At 33.7% G+C, this 15768-nt stretch overlaps 1 long non-coding RNA gene across 1 annotated transcript in view; it reads right to left on the bottom strand.

Annotated features, from left to right (window-relative positions):
- The window catches only part of LOC141277871 (uncharacterized), a 557108-nt gene that overhangs the window by 275067 nt on the left and 266273 nt on the right, over positions 1–15768 (bottom strand). The gene's annotated exons all lie outside the window — the stretch shown is intronic.

Genomic DNA, 15768 nt, shown 5'->3' on the forward strand with positions numbered 1-15768 from the left:
AAGTCAACTTCTCCCTTTGTTTTTTCTTTTGAATGATTTTCTTGACAATTCTGTGGCATTTATTTGCTCATATTAACTTTTAGGATAATTCAATTTCAAAAGAAAGATATGTTAGCGTTATACTCAGAATTATTTAAAACTATACATTTATTTCAGAAGAATTAGCATTTTATTTATAAATAATTGACGTCTTACAATTTGTTCAGATCTTGGTTTATATCCTTTAATATAATTTTGTAGAAATTTTACTTATAGAAGTTTCTGTTATTTCCCTATTATATTTATTACTAAGATTTTATTGTCCTTTTTCTTACCATCGTGAATATGTTTGGTTCCACTTCAGTTTCTAAGTGTTTATTGATATATCAGAGAAAAACTTTTCTTTTTGTAGTTTTATGGTACATCAAATCTCCTTACCAAATTCTCTTATCAATTGAAGGACAGCTTTGTTTTCATTTTTAACTATGGGCTTTTTGTGTTTTCTAGGTGTAAAATAATTTTATTATCTAAAAGAGATAGGTTTATCAGTTTTCTTTTTAAATTTATATCCCTGTTTAAAATAATTTTCTTATTTCTAGAACTTTCAAGAAAATATTGACTAATAACACATATCCTTATCTAGTTCTTGATTTAAATTGAAATGGTTTTAGTGATCTGTTATTAAAAATAATATTTCCTGCTGACTTGGTAAATTTACATAACATGGTTTTATTTCTACTTTTGCTTTTTCAATAGTGGCTAATGACTTTGATTATATGACTTTTCATTATCTGTTAATGTGCTCCAATGTTTCTTCCTCTTTAATTTCTCGAAGCAATGGATTATGTTAATTGTGTACCTGATATAGGGCCACTCTTGTTTTTCTGGAAGGAATGTTATTTAGTCATGGCATATGTATACTTCATGAAATCTTTTATTTAAAGTTTTATTTAGACTTTTGCATCTATATTCATAAATGATGGTCTTGATTTTCCATATCTACTATTTATTTACTTTTTTTAAAAGAGCTTTATTGAGATATAATATACAAACTATAAAATTCACCCATTTTAAGGATACAATTCAATGACTTTCAGTAAATTTACAGTTGTGCAACCATCACCACAATCCAGTTTAGAGCATTTACATCACCTCAAGAAGATCCTTTATGCCCATGTGCAGTCAACTTCTGTCCCCAGCCCCAATCCCAGGTAACTACTAATCTGCTTTTCTGTGTCTATACACTATTTTAAATGAACATTTTATATATAAGAATCATACAATATGCGGCCTCTGTGTCTAACTTCTTTCACTTGACATATTGTTTTTGAGATTCATACATTTTGTAGTATGTATCACTACTTCATTTATTCTTACTGCTGAATTTGTCTCCTTTTTAAAATCTATTTGAATTTTGGAATTAAAATTAAGAAATTTTCTTAAAATCATTTGGAAAAAATTAAATATTTTTGGTGGTGTGTAATAGTTTTGTAATATTGAAATTATCTTTTTCTTAAAGATTAGTTAGAATTAACTGTGAACCTACTGGTGCCTTTTTTCTGCACCGTATATAATTGTTTTTACATTCTCTTTTATATTAATCAATTTAAGTTTCTACTTGTTCTTGGATTAATTTACTAATTTATATTTTGCTAGGAAATAATCCATTTTTTCTAGTATTTCAAATGTTTGGCATGTATTCTCTTGTATCTGTCCTTTACCACTTTATTAATAAAAATATGTCTTTTCTAATCCTTAGTCTTATATTCTATTTCTTCTTCTTTCTCCTCCTTATTCTCCTTCTCCTGTGCCTTCTGCTCCTTCTTTTAGGTCTTTCATCAGGCTTATGAGATAGTTAATGGTCTTTTCAAGCAATAGCTTTTTTATTTCCTATAATCTTTTTACTACTTTTAATATTAATTTTCATTAATTTCAGGTTTTCATTTTTTCCATTCTTTCTTCCCAGTCTCTTTTGTTTTGGTTGTTGTTTTGTAGATATTCTTTTTCTAAAATCATGAGATGAATAATATACTCTATTTTAATTTTCATTATCCTTATTTAAAATTCATCAAAGTGTTGATTTTACATTATTCTAAGTTTTGTTGCATTTTATTTTTGTTGTTGTTAAATATTATTTGCATTCCTTCCAGAATAGTTTGTATTGTCAGGTTTGGTTTACTCTTTGATTCCAGGAATATCCATTAGCTTATTTCTCAGTATCGAAGTGGGTGAGCTAAATCTGATAATCTTTTTAAGATTTCATTTAATTTTACTGAATTTCAGTCAGAGCTTGTGGGTTATCAAATCATCTTTGTAATCAAGTTCAAATCAATTTATATGAGTGATCTGTGGACTTACAAAAATGTATATTATTTCTCGTAAGAATATATGGATCTATACTATTAAATAAAATTATTTAAATGTATCATTAAATTATTTCATTCCATATTTATTTTTGTCTGCTACATTCACCTAATTTTAAAATAAGTGTATTGAAATCTACTACATTGCATGCTTACCAAATATTTCTTGATTTTCTAATACATTCTATATTTAGCTTTTATGTTATTTAGTACACACAGGTTTATGACAGTATTATCTTCTACATCAGTTGTGTCTATTACCATCATAGTGTGCCCCTCTGTTTGGTATTTTTAATATTGAAGTCACCTTGATTAAATTAATATTGCCACCTCTGCTGTGAGTTTTGTTCTCATTTGCTTATATCTCTTTTACATATCTTATTTCCTAACTTTTTAAAACACTCTAAAGCTTACTTAAAAAAAAAAGTATGATTTAACCCACTTTTAACTCTATCGATCTCTTGCTTCCAATGGAAGATTTCAATCCATTTCCAAATACAAATATTAATTTTATTATTTTCATCTTTATGTCTACTAATTCAATGTCTTTAGTGATTTCTTTTTTTTTTTCCCTTTTCATTTTTTCCCCAGTTTGATGAAGGTGCTATTCATTTCACTTCTTGGTTTTTTAATTAAGAAATTCTAGTACAAATTTCCATATTCTGCTTGATTGTTTCTCTCTCCAAAGATTCATAATCAGACTCTATTTATTTCGCAAAATGGTACTAACTTCTTCCATATCGAATATTTTATTAACCCCATTTTCTTGCCCTTCCATGACATGAGATCTCAGAATACTTTCACCCTCTATTTTTCCTTTCTTTCTTACCAGTGACTAACCCCACCTAGATGATATCTTTAGAATGCTTATTTTTCCCTCTCCCTCCCAACTTCTACTCAGCTCTGCTTTCACAGAGCTAATTATGCTCACATGTAAGTTATGACAATTTTCCTTACACATGCTCCTTCTATTTTAATAATCCATATTAGTGCTCTGTTACATTTCACCAGAGGCTGTCATTATCCATTTAGGTATATATGTGTAAACTAAGGTTTGTTGCTCTCCACGTGTTCCTCTCTTCCTCATTTCTCCTACCTTGAGATCTCTATTCTGATGGATCCATTTTTTGGAGCTGGTCTTTGAGCATTTTTCTCTGAAAGAGTAAGTGAACAATCTACTCTCCAAACCCTGATGTCTTTGCAACTACATTCCTTTGAGCCTTGACAGAGGAATCATGACTTGACTAGGCATAGAATAATTAAGTTGCAACCCTTCATCTCAGTAGTCTTTAAATGTATCCCACCATCATGTAGCCTCCAGCTCTGTAGACCATAACAGTACTGGCTGTATGATACTTTTTCTCCCTTTTAGGTACTGCTATGGGCTAAATTGTATCCCCTCAAATTCATGGCCCTAATACCCATATCTGGAGATAGAGGGTTTAGAGTGTTATTAGGGTTAAATGAGGTCATAAGAGTGGTCTGTAATCTGATAGGACAAATGTTCTTATAAACTGAAGAACAGGCACCAAAGAGCTCTTTCTCTCTCTCCACACACACAGAGGAAAGGCCTTATGAAGACAGGAGAAGCAGGTTTCTGCAAGCCAGAAAGACAGGCCTCATCAGAAACCAACCTTGCTGGCACTTTGATCTTGGACTTCCAGCCTTTAAAACTGTGAAAAATTAAATTTCTGTTTTTTCAGCCACCTAGTCTGTGGTATTCTGTTATGGCAGCCCAAGCAGGCTAATACAGGTACCTGCATTTTTACCTGAATGTTTGTTAGATTTCTCCTTGGCATTGGAGCTCTAGAATTTTATCAGGATGGATCTTGGTGTGCCTTTCCTCATCACCTCCAACTAGAACTTTTTATTTTAATTTTCGGAACATCCCAACCCACCCTCCTTAGGGAAATTTTATATTCTTATTGGCCAATTATTGCCTCTCCTCACTTTTTCTTTTATAACCCCCTGAAACTACTTTATTTGCATTTTTGGTACCTGAGATTTATTATCCAATTCTCTTATCGGTTCTATCATATTTTCCCAGCTCTGTGTCATCTGAAATATTTCTTTTACCAGGTTTTCCAGGTTAAAGATTTGGGCCTCAGCAGTGACTATCTGACTATACTCCCAATCAATCTGCTTACTATTTTTTTTTTTTTTTTACTTCAGAAATCATGACATAGGATATCCAGACAGTTTTAGAATCTGAATTATCTTTTGTTTTATTCAAGAAATTCAAACTTATCTGCCAATTCTCTACCGCTGTTAAAGAGTTCACTCAACTGGCATCAAAATACTCCTATAAACTTCATTCAGAAATGAATGAGGGAGCAGAAGCAAGAAGAACTACAGTCCTGCAGCCTGTGGAACAAAAACCACATTCACAGAGAGACAGACAAGATGAAAAGGCAGAGGGCTATATACCAGATGAAGGAACAAGATAAAACCCCAGAAAATCAACTAAATGAAGTGGAGATAGGCAACCTTCCAGAAAAAGAATTCAGAATAATGATAGTGAAGATGACCCAGGACCTCAGAAAAAGGATGGAGGCAAAGATCGAGAAGATGCAAGAAATGTTTAACAAAGACCTAGAACAATTAAAGAACAAACAAACAGAGATGGACAATACAATAACTGAAATGAAAAATACACTAGAAGGAATCAATAGCAGAATAAGTGAGGCAGAAGAACGGATAAGTGACCTGAAAGAAAGAATGGTGGAACTCACTGCTGCGCAATAGAATAAAGAAAAAAGAAATGAAGACAGCCTAAGAGACCTCTGGGACAACATTAAACGCAACAACATTCGCATTATAGGGCAACCAGAAGGAGAAGAGAGAGAGAGAAAGGACCCGAGAAAATATTTGAAGAGATTATAGTCGAAAACTTCCCTAAGATGGGAAAGGAAATAGCCACCCAGGTCCAGGAAGAGCAGACAGTCCCATACAGGATAAACCCAAGGAGAAACATGACATGACACATACTAATCAAACTGGCAAAAATTAAAGACAAAGAAAAATTACTGAAAGCAGCAAGGGAAAAAGGACAAATAACGTACAAGGGAACTCCCATAAGATTAACAGCTGATTTCTCAGCAGAAACTCTACAAGCCAGAAGGGAGTGACATGATACACTTAAAGTGATGAAAGGGAAGAACCTACAACCAAGATTACTCTACCCGGCAAGGGTCTCATTCAGATTCGATGGAGAAATCAAAAGCTTTACAGACAAGCAAAAGCTAAGAGAATTCAGCACCACCAAACCAGCTCTACAACAAATGCTAAAGGAACTTCTCTAAGTGGGAAACACAAGAGAAGAAAAGGACCTACAAAAACAAACCCAAAACAATTAAGAAAATGGTCATAGGAACATACATATCGATAATTACCTTAAACGTGAATGGATTAAATGCTCCAACCAAAAGACACATGCTCACTGAATGAATAAAAAAACAAGACCCATATATATGTTGTCTACAAGAGACCCACTTCAGACCTAGGGACATATACAGAATGAAAGTGAAGGGATGGAAAAAGATATTCCATACAAATGGAAATCAAAAGAAAGCTAGAGTAGCAATACCCATATCAGATAAAATAGACTTTAAAATAAAGAATGTTACAAGAGACAAGGTAGGACACTACATAATGATCAAGGGGTCAAGCCAAGAAGAAGATATGACAATTATAAATATATATTCACCCAACATAGGAGCACCTCATTATATAAGGCAACTGCTAACAGCTATAAAAGAGCAAATTGACAGTAACACAATAATAGTGGGGGACTTTAACACCTCTCTTACACCAATGGACAGATCATCCAAAATGAAAATAAATAAGGAAACAGAAGCATTAAATGACAAAAGAGACCAGATAGATTTAATAGATATTTATAGGACATTCCATCCAAAAACAGCAGATTACACTTTCTTCTCAAGAGCACATGGAACATTCTCCAGGATAGATCACATTTTGGGTCACAAATCAAGCCTCAGTAAATTTAAGAAAATTGAAATCATATCAAGCACCCTTTCTGACTACAGTGCTATGAGATTAGAAATGAATTACAGGGAAAAAAACGTAAAAAACACAAACACATGGAGGCTAAACAATATGTTACTAAATAACCAAGAGCTCACTGACGAAATAAAAGAGGAAATCAAAAAATACCTAGGGACAGGGCTTCCCTGGTGGTGCAGTGGTTGGGAGTCCGCCTGCCGATGCGGGGGACGTGGGTTCATGCCCCTGTCCGGGGGGATCCCACATGCTGCAGAGTGGCTGGGCCCGTGAGCCATGGCCGCTGAGCCTGCACGTCCGGAGCCTGTGCTCCACAACGGGAGAGGCCACGGCAGTGAGAGGCCCGCGTACAGCAAAAAAGAAAAACCTAGGGACAAATTAAAATGAAAACATGATGATCCAAAACCTATGGGATGCAGCAAAAGCAGTTCTAAGAGGGAAGTTTATAGCTATACAAGCCTACCTCAAGAAACAAGAAAAATCTCAAATAAACAATCTAAACTTATACCTAACAGAACTAGAGAAAGAAGAGCAAACAGAACCCAAAGTTAGCAGAAGGAAAGAAATCATGAAGATCAGAGCAGAAATAAATGAAATAGAAACAAAGAAAACAATAGCAAAGATCAATAAAACTAAAAGCTTGTTCTTTGGGAAGATAAACAAAATTGATAAACCATTAGCCAGATTCATCAAGAAAAGAGTGAGAGGACTCAAATCAGTAAAATTAGAAATGAAAAAGGAGAAGTTAAAACAGACACGACAGAAATACAAAGCATCCTAAGAGACTACTACAAGCAACTTTATGCCAATAAAATGGACAACCTGGAAGAAATGGACAAATTCTTAGAAAGGTATAACCTTCCAAGACTGAACCAGGAAGAAATAGAAAATATGAACAGACCAATCACAAGTAATGAAATTGAAACTGTGATTAAAAATCTCCCAACAAACAAAAGTCCAGGACCAGATGGCTTCACAAGTGAATTCTATCAAATATTTAGAGAAGAGCTAACACCCATCCTTCTCAAACTCTTCCAAAAAATTGCAGAGGAAGGAACACTCACTCCCAAACTCATTCTATGAGGCCACCATCACCCTGATACCAAAACCAAACAAAGATACTACAAAAAAAGAAAATTACAGACCAATATCACAGATGAATATAGATGCAAATATCGTCAACAAAATACTAGCAAACAGAATCCAACAACACATTGAAAGGATCATACACCATGATCAAGTGGGGTTTATCCCAGGGATGCAAGGATTCTTCAACATACGCAAATCAATCAATGTGATTCACCATCTTAACAAATTGAAGAATAAAAACCATATATCATCTATATAGATGCAGAAAATTCTTTTGACAAAATTCAACATCCATTTATGATAAAAACTCTCCAGAAAGTGGGCATAGAGGGAACCTACCTCAACATAATAAAGGCCATATATGACAAACCCACAGCAAACACCATTCTCAATGGTGAAAAACTGAAAGCATTTCCTCTAAGTTCAGGAAAAAGACAAGGATGTCCACTCTCACCACTATTATTCAACATAGTTTCGGAAGTCCTAGCCACGGCAATCAGAGAAGAAAAAGAAATAAAAGCAACACAAATTGGAAAAGAAGAAGTAAAACGGTCACTGTTAGCAGATGACATGATCCTATACATAGAGAATCCTAAAGATGCCACCAGAACACTACTAGAGCTAATCAATGAATCTGGTAAAGTTGCAGGATACAAAATTAATGCACAGAAATCTCTTGCATTCCTATACACTAATGATGAAAAATCTGAAAGGGAAATTAAGGAAACACTCCCATTTACCATTGCAACAAAAAGAATAAAATACCTAGGAATAAACCTATCTAGGGAGACAAAACACCTGTATGCAGAAAACTATAAGACATTAATGAAAGAAATTAAAGATGATACCAATAGATGGAGCGATATACCACATTCTTGGATTGGAAGAATCAATATTGTGAAAATGACTATCCTACCCAAAGCAATCTGCAGATTCAATGCAATCCCTGTCAAATTACCAATGGCATTTTTTATGGAACTAGAACAAAAAACCTTAAAATTTGCATGGAGACACAAAAGACCCCGAATAGCCAAAGCAGTCTTGAGGGAAGAAAATGGAGCTGGAGGAATCAGACTCCTTGACTTCATACTATACTATAAAGCGACAGTAATCAAGACAATACGGTACTGGCACAAAAACAGAAACATAGGTCAACAAAACAAGATAGAAAGCCCAGAGATAAATCCACGCACCTACGATCAACTAATCTATGACAAAGGAGACAAGGATATACAATGGAGAAAAGACAGTCTCTTCTATAAGTGGTGCTGGGAAAACTGGACAGCTACATGTAAAAGAATGAAATTAGAACACTCCCTAACACCACACACAAAAACAAAGTGAAAATGGATTGGAGACCTAATTGTAAGACCGGACTCTATAAACTCTTAGAGGAAAACATAGGAAGAACACTCTTTGACATAAATCACAGCAAGATCTTTTTTGATCCACCTCCTAGCATAATGGAAATAAAAACAAAAATAAACAGATGGGACCTAATGAAACTTCAAAGCTTTTGCACAGCAAAGGAAACCATAAACTAGACAAAAAGACAACCCTCAGAATGGGAGAAAATATTTGCAAACGAATCAACGGACAAAGGATTAATCTCCAAAATATATAAACAGCTCATGCAGCTCAATATTAAAAAAACAAACAACCCAATCCAAAAATGGGCAGAAGAGCTAAATAGACATTTCTCCAAAGAAGACATACAGATGGCCAAGAGGCACATGAAAAGCTGCTCAACATCACTAATTTTTAGAGAAATGCAAATCAAAACTACAGTGAGGTATCACCTCACACCAGTTAGAATGGGCATCTTCAGAAAATCTACAAACAACAAATGCTGGAGAGGGTGTGGAGAAAAGGGAAGCCTCTTGCACTGTTGGTGGGAATGTAAATGGATACAGCCCCTATGGAGAACAGTATGGAGGTTCCTTAAAAAACTCAAAATAGAATAACCATATGATCCAGCAATCCCACTACTGGGCATATACCCAGAGAAAACCATAATTCAAAAAGACATGCACCCCAATGTTCATTGCAGCACTATTTACAATAGCCAGGTCATGGAAGCAACCTAAATGCCCATTGACAGATGAATGGATAAAGAAGATATGGTACATTTATACAATGGAATATTACTCAGCCATAAAAAGGAACGAAACTGGGTCATTTGTAGAGACATGGATGGATACAGAGACTGTCATACACAGTGAAATAAGTCAGAAAGAAAAAAACAAATATCGTATATTAATGCATGTATGTGAAACCTAGAAAAATGGTACAGATGAACCGGTTTGCAGAGCAGAAATTGAGACACAAATGTAGAGAACAAACGTATGGACACTAAGTAGGGAAAGCGGCGGGGGGTGGGTGTGGGAGTGGGATGAATTGGGAGATTGGGATTGACATGTATACACTGCTGTGTATAAAACTGATGAGTAATAAGAACCTGCTGTATAAAAAATAAATAAAATTTAAAAATTAAAAAAAAAAAGAATGAGGGCTTCCTTGGTGGCACAGTGGTTAAGAATCTGCCTGCCAATGCAGGGGACACGGTTTTGAGCCCTGGTCTGGGAAGATCCCACATGCCATGGAGCAAGTAAGCCTGTGCGCCGCAACTACTGACCCTGTGCTCTAGAGCCAGTGAGCCACAACTACTGAGCCCACATGCCACAACTACTGAAGCCTGTGCGCCTAGAGCCTGTGCTCCGCAACAAGAGAAGCCCCTGCTAGCCACAACTAGAGAAAGCCTGCATGCAGCAACAAAGACCCAATGCAGCCAAAAAGAAATAAAATATAATAAATTTTTTAAAAAGAATGAAAAATGAATGAATAAATTTATGACATACATACTATGGTCCAGGAAATCTTCAGATGGGTACAGTTGACTTAGTTAAAAAAAAAAAAAACTGACTTAATTATTACCCTCACTGAGCTTATAGTCTAGTGGCGTAGACCGGCAGCATAAAAACCCATAAATGAATATATGGAAACAAAATTTAAGGCATACTATGATAGAATACAAAAGAGTACCATAAGAGAAAATAACAGGTCAGGATGGAGGTGTAGTGATTATTGTAAATAGTATGGTCGGGAAGGCTTCCTTGGAAGTAAAATTTAAGCTGAGAACGAAGGATGAGTTGACCAGTGCAAGATAAAAGTGGAACATTGTTCCAGACAGAAGACAACATTTATAATAAGAGTGATCTATTCAAGGCATTGGAAAGAGGGCCACCACAGCTGAAGCAAGCTGGGCTTTGGAGGTTGTATAAAAATGTAGTCTTCATTGTAAGAGCAATGAAAAGCCATTGTCATGTATTAAGAAGAGAGTGTTATCCAACTTTCATGTAAAAAGGATGATTCTGGGTGCTATTTGAAGAATAGATTGAGGGCAGTTGGGTCACAGGTATCTGTACAGAAATAGAAATTGTTAGTGCCTTCTAAACCAGGGGTCAGCAAACTTCTATAAAGGACTAGATAGCAACTATTTTAAGGTTTGCAGTTCATGTAGTCCCTGTTGTAACTAAACTATCACTGCAGCATGTAAACCCCTGCAGACAATACATAAATTAATTAGCATGGCTGTATTCCAGTAAAGTATTATTTACAAGTATAAGTAGTTGGCTAGATCTGACTTGCAAGCTGTAGTTTTCTGAAATTTAGATATTGCTCTTCACTCAGCCCAAAAGATCATCAGGGAGATGCTAATCTCCAAGTTCTGTGATGTATCCCATAGACTGGTCACAGTGACTGTCATATGGTAGGTGTTCAGTAAATATTTGTTTAAAGAAAAAGTAAAGTAGAAAGCCATGATATTTAAACTTGTCTAATCAGAAAAAAAAAAAAATTGATTCATACCTTGGCTTGGTGTCACTAAACTAGCTTCCTGCCCATAACAAAATTTATTGCAGAATGACTCATCGTCAGTGATACTGGTCAATTAGCTTAGTGGAGAACGTATTTCAAATTTGCCTTGACTTGTATTTCTCTCTAATATCCTATTTTTTTCTTATTAATGGAGAGATTCTACATGTGATAGATTTCATCCCTTCTTGTTTTGGAATATTTTACAGTCTCCTTTTGGTGTTAGTGTATACTTAAATAGATTCAAGGTTTTTTATTTATCCTTACTTGATGGATAAGATTTATATATTTATGATATTTAATCATGTGATATTTGGATGTTGGATATTGGAAAGCCCATGTATTTAAGCAGTATCCCCAACACCAAGATGCTGGGTGAGCATGAAAAACCTGGCGCATTTTTTATTACTAGTGAGTAGGAGGCATAGAATTTACATGACAAGACCCCATAAACAGAAAAGATTAGTAGATAGAAACCTGAGCTTGAATTAGTATGAATTGGGGATGATTTTGGCATTAACGTGTCCATTACCTTTGTTTCCTTGAAAAAGTCATCACTGTGCTTCTTATGGGGTGCTAGTTATGACGGTGATAGGTGTTTGCTAATTTGAAATGGGGATTGGGAAAGGTATTGCAATGTTTAAATAAAAGCTTAACCCATGTAAACCTTTCTTAAAGTTTATTTCTTTTTAGCTTAGCTTAAGATGTCATATAAGAGGCAACACATGGTCAATAAAAACTCCTTGGAATCTGCCAGCCAAGCTGTTCTTTGTCCTCATTATATTCCCTGTGAGACTCCAGGGATCACTGCTATGAGGATTGTTTTCTTCTAAGAAAAATATCATGACTGAGTCATGGTAAGTTAGTATAGTTACAGTAGCTTATTTTTAAAGCTTTGAGAAGGTTTTTTCTTACATATATTTTTAGAAAATAAATGTATAGTCAGTGGAAAACTTGAAAAATACACAAATTAAAAAAAATAAATAAAGCGATGAAACCACTCTGCAGGGAGACACCCAGTTGTACATAAAATTGGGATCATGTTGAAAGCATTGCTTTGTGACCTGCTTTTAAAAACTTTATAACATAGTATATACATGACGTTAGCAAGTCTTCTCAATATGGTTATTATTGGTCCTATCAACAAGTATTTGATAATCATATAACTTTGGACACATTGCTTGAGTCTAAGTTTTCACTAAGATAAGTAATAGTATGAAGAGTGTTTTTGTACATATTAATCGTGTTTTCTTAGTTTAAATTTCAAAAAGTATAATTTAAAGTATAAAACATATAGATATTTTTAAACTCTTGACACATAACCCTGAATTACCCTTCAGAGAGTTAATGACATATTTGCTGCAGCAGTGCAAGATATTAGCAGTTTTGGTATATCTCACCAATACTGAATATTGCCTTTATTTTTTTTTGCAAATACACAGACTATAAGTATTTAATTTCTTTGGCTTTGATTTTTAATTAGTTTAATTTAAAAAACTGTCATTGATACTTCCTACTTTATAAATTATTCATCTCACTTTTTCTCCATAGCATATTTATTTTTATATACTTATAATTCTATTAGCCTTTTGTCTAAATATGTCTTTATATGTAGCAAATATTCTCTCAGTTTGTCATTTATATTTTAACTGTGTTTATGAAGTTTTCATTACACACAAATTTTAAATTATATTCAATGATAGTCCACATCTATTTAGTTTTACTACACGTTCCAGATTGTACTAAATTACTGACACATGCTATTTTATTTAATCTGTAAATCACCTCTAATGTGCATATAATAATTATTCTTATTTTCAGATGAGGAAACTGAGGCAAAGGGAGGTGGCTCAGTGTCCTGCCCAAGGTCACACACCAACTAGTAAGCAGCAGAGCTGGTCTTTAAAGCAGACAGTCTGACTCCAGAGTCCACTTGGTTAATTATTATGTTTTCTATATTTTCTTTGAAGTTTTTGCCTCAAAGAGCCTGACCCCCTCTAAATTGGATAATTTCCCATTTCTGACACTCCTCTCTTTGCCTAACTCTCCATTTTCTTCTTTTCCTTTCTCTTTCCCTTCCTCTTTTCCCCTTTGCCTTCCTTTTCTCCTTCTCCACATTCTATATTCTCTTTATTCCATCTGGAATCTATGTTGAGTTACGGTGTGAGTTAAAAATGCAAGTTAGGTCTTCAAATTGTTAAACGATTACTCCTATCCTACTTATTAAATAATCTAGCATTTTGTCAATTATTTATAATGCCATCTTTATCATATGGGAAATAGTCATACTAGGATGTGTATTTTATTTCATTGTTCTGTTATTATTGTAGCTGTTTATGCTGTTGTTGTTGTTATAGCAATACCACATAGTTTAAAATGTTTTAGTTCCGTAATGTTTTATTATCCGAGAATGTAAATACTTTTTCACAACTATCTCAACAAATTGATGGTAATGATTATACGCTCTGCTATATAGACTTCTTATTGTGTTAGCCTTTCCCCCTTTTTGCTTCACACCAGTTTTCAAATAATGTGTTGTTCCCTAGCACTCCAAAGTAATCACTGGGAGTATTTTATTTTTGTTTTTCTGTATCATTGTAAACAGACGGATTTAAACATATTGATGTGCCCTAACTAACCATCTTTGGTCAGTGGAAACTCTCTATGTTTTACGATGGATCATTTTCAATCAGACACTAACAGTCTTTGGTAACTTTCATACTTTCTATGATCCAGACTCATTTTCCACATTTCCTACCCCAAATCAGGAATCAGCCATATCTTCAAGGATCACTGGTTAATTTTGTGGTTAAGTAGTTCAAGATCTGAGTGTTAAAGATGCTCATTGCTATTGCTTTGGTCACAGTTTCTAGGTTTTTTTCACTGAACAAAAAAACTATATTATGGGTCCATGCTGATATTTCCATTCCAATGAAGGATTATAGTCTTTCGCATATATTATTTGATTTATCCTTCGATGCTAAAAATCTTTATTAACATAATCATTTACTTGATACATACATACACACTCACAACTGATTATAATAATTTAAGATGTGTGCATTTTTTGTTTTAGCTCTTTTATCTTTAGCATATAATCCATTAAGGGTGTACAGTGAAATGACTGTGTTTCAAAGTCATTTGAAAAATCTTATCTCTGTATTGTTATTCCCATCACTCAATTCAAAGATTTATATGTCAATTTTACATTTAATAGTTAGCAATTCCTTATGTAATTTTGTTCCAAAAATAATATGTATTTATATGGTGTTTATGTCACAACAAAACAAAGTGTATTAGAGAAGTCTAACTTCTACCCCTGTTTCTGCCTCCCCCTATAGAACTTCAAAATATACGGTTTTCCTTCCATTTTTTCAATATAGGAGATTCTATCTATCTATCAATCTATCTACTCATAGATCTGTCCCCCTCTCTTTGTTAAATGGTGGTATAATATGCAAAACTTTCTCTTTCTTGCTTTTTTTTAACTTAACAATACACCCCAGTCTCGTAAAGTAGCATATAAATTTAAATTTTAATTATGTAGTAGCTCATTATGTATTCATAATTTATTTACCTAGCTCCCTTTTGATGGAAAAATGGGTCAGTCTTTTACTAGGATAAATTGCTAAAATGAACCTTTGTGAATATGTCTTTTTGTATTTTTAGAATGTATCATTGTGATAAATTTCTAAAACAGAGATTGCTGGGTCAAAGAGTATATGCATATATACTTTTGCTAGCTATTACTAAATTGGTTATGCAATTTTACCTTTCCACTGGTAATCCATGAGAGTGTCTATCTTTGCTGGCTAAACAACAGGGTATTTTGTCAAACTTTTGGATTTTGTCAATTTGAAAGGTATTTCAGTATCGTTTTTAATTTTCGTATTTCTTACTATGAGTGAGGCTGACATCTTTTCATTTGTTAAGGACCATTTGCTTTTTAGTTTCTGTAAATTGATGTCTTTATGTATCTTGCCTATTTGTGTATAGGGTTGTCTGTCTTGTTTTATTTTTTAGAGGTTCTTTTATTATTAAGATTTCTAATATTTTTGCTGTTATTTACAAGTAATTTGCAAACTGTTTTGGTACTTGAAAAATTATATTTTATATAATTTTATATTATATTTCATTTTAATTGATTCTAATATAAATATTTCTATATAATAAAATATATATTATATATATAAAGTTAAGTATAGACAGATAGATAAATAAATAGGCAGACAGATAGATAGATAGATTTCCCCCATGATTCTGGATTTTTGAATTATCGTTAGGTAAATTATCTCCATTTCCACATTATTATATAATTAATTTATATTTTCTTCCACTATATGTAAGGCTTTATTTTTCACATTTAAATCTCTGATTCATTCTGAATTTTCTTTTTGTATGTGGTATGAGGAATAAGCCAAATTTAAATTTTGTATCCATA

The sequence above is a fragment of the Tursiops truncatus genome, chromosome 2, assembly GCF_011762595.2.
Source record: "Tursiops truncatus isolate mTurTru1 chromosome 2, mTurTru1.mat.Y, whole genome shotgun sequence".
Classification (NCBI taxonomy): domain Eukaryota; kingdom Metazoa; phylum Chordata; class Mammalia; order Artiodactyla; family Delphinidae; genus Tursiops; species Tursiops truncatus.